The 2405-nt window shown below is 40.1% G+C and overlaps 1 pseudogene; it reads right to left on the bottom strand.

Annotated features, from left to right (window-relative positions):
* Positions 1–448: 448 nt before the first annotated feature.
* Positions 449–1704, bottom strand: LOC138929914 (sister chromatid cohesion protein DCC1 pseudogene; annotated as a pseudogene).
* Positions 1705–2405: the final 701 nt, after the last annotated feature.

Below are 2405 nucleotides of genomic sequence, written 5' to 3'. Positions count from 1 at the left end.
TAACCAAAAGATATAAATGCCTTGTAGGTCATATCATTTTCAAATATTTTTTCTTATTCATTAGGTTTTCTTTTGATTTTTGTCAACCCTTTCCTTTGCTGTATAATAGCTTTTAAGTTTGCTTAGGCCCCATTTGTTTATTTTTGCTTTAATTTCTTTTTTTTTTTCCTCTGAAAACTTTCAAATTTATTGATGACTAGAATGTCAAATCCTAATTAAATAATGCAATTTTCAATATAAAAAACCAAACCTGTTACTCTATAAATGAACTCATATAGACTACCAAGATATACTAAATATAGAAAATAGCACTTTTGTCCTTGTTCACACTGTGTACATGAAACAAACATATCCTGAAAGACATAAAATATCCTATCACCTTTAAGAAAAAAGAGCAATAGTTTTAAAATGCTGAAGATGAGGAGAAAAGGCCTCACAGCATTCAGTTTTTCAAAGTCTGCAATACAAATACATAAAAAAAAAACACTTTCTTATATCCAGCAACTTTAGTCCCAAAGAAAAAACTGTTGTTCTTTTTAAGAAATGGGTCTTCTTGAGTTATAAACTTTGACACCATTTTTCATTGAAGATCAAGCATATTTTGTGAGCAGTGCACCAACGGTTTGCTTCTCTCCGCACAAATCTTGAATATATGGAGCAATATCTTCTTCCGTCCACTTCTCTCTCAGAGAGAACAGACTACTGAACCGTTCCTGATCACCCTCAGGCAAGTCTTCCACTTTCAGCAGAAATATGATTTCTGGTCTTGACTGTCTATCTACCAAGGCCAAACCCTGAAGCTGATCAAGCCTCGTTGTCATTCCTTCGGGAACACTCTGTTGCCATACCTCCTGAAACTCAGCGAGGTTGAATTTCACTGCGTTCTGAAGTAGCATCTGTGCTGTGGCTCTGCATATCTTATCTTCCTCTGTGTATTTCTTTCCATAACATCTAAGACAGTGTTCATTCATTTCCTCTGGTTCCAATGGTCCAAGTTCCTGAAGGCACGTATTCAAAGGAACTTTGCTAAAAGACCAAGATTCAGAATACACAAGCTGAGTTATATGATTCAGAAGTTTCATCTCATAATCAAATTCGAGGACCCTCTAATAACCTCCAATCTCACAGGCATTGAGAACTTGTAACTGGGTCATTATTTCTTCCTCACTTGCCTGAATTTGATCAAGCAAATCTTCAGTCGTATATTTTAAGTGACTGGAATCCTTTTCCTTTTCACTGCCAGGCCCTTCATAGGTATTTTCCATCAAGAGTTTCTTTAACTTCTTTAGTTTAGGTCTACATCTTCTTAATTCCCAGTAGTTGTTAGAAAAACCAAAGATCTCGGTGTGAATAATGTTACTGTGTGTTTCTTCCATCTTCAGCTGCTCTGGAATTTTACAACCGGGAATAAAAAGCAACATACTGGAAGTGTCTGCTACTTTCAAATCGTATGTTTTGTCTTCACTGCACAGAACGGCCTGCTCATCTTTATCACCACGAATCTGTAGACTGTGCCCCGCCTGCAGCCGCCCGCACAGCGCGGGCTCCAGCTCCAGCAGGCACACGTCGCTGGCGGCCGAGGGCCCGAAGCGCAGGCAGTGCACGGCGGGCAGCAGCTCGGCCGCGTCCAGCTTGGCGGTCTGCAGTGTCGCGTCCACCTCGGCGCGGGTCCTCTCCATCGCCGCCGGCGGCCGGGGGGCGACAGAGCCGAGCCCCGACGCAGAAAACGGCGCGGGAGAAGCGCGGCCTCTGCGGGAGGGCGGGTATTTTTGCTTTAATTTCATTTGGCTTAGGACAGAGTTCCAAAAAATATTGTTATGATGTATGTCAAGAAGTTATCTGCCTATGTTTTCTTCAAAAGTTTCACGGTTTCAGTTCTTACATTTAGATCTTTAATTTTTTTTTTTTGAGGTTAGTTTTGTATGTAGCATGAGGAAATATTCTTATCTCATTGTTTAACCTGTAGATACCCAGTTTTCCCCACACCATTTACTAATTACACTGTATTTTTTTAAACTGTATATTCTTCCTTCCTTTGTCATGGATTAATTGACCGTAGGTGTGTGGTTTATTTCTGGTCTCTCTATTCTCTTGCATTGAGCTATTTTTCTGTTTTCATGCCAGTACCATGCCACTTTGATGACTGTAGCTTTGTAGTATAGTCTGAAGGAGGGTGTTACCTCCAGCATTGTTCTTTTCCTCAAGTTTGCTTTGAAAATTCAGGGTCCTTTTTTGTTCCATACACATTTTTAATTAATTTATTTATTTTAGTTATAAGATAATTACTTAACAATACTGTGATGGTTCTTGCCATACATCGACACGAATCAGCCACAGGCACACATGTGTCTCCTCATCCTGAAACTCCTCACACTTTCCTCCTCACCCCATCCCTCTGGGTGTTC

This window comes from Ovis canadensis, chromosome X (genome assembly GCF_042477335.2).
Source record: "Ovis canadensis isolate MfBH-ARS-UI-01 breed Bighorn chromosome X, ARS-UI_OviCan_v2, whole genome shotgun sequence".
NCBI classification, from domain to species: domain Eukaryota; kingdom Metazoa; phylum Chordata; class Mammalia; order Artiodactyla; family Bovidae; genus Ovis; species Ovis canadensis.
The sequence above is the reverse complement of the archived record's forward strand: the minus strand, read 5'-3'. Positions and strand labels throughout refer to the sequence as shown.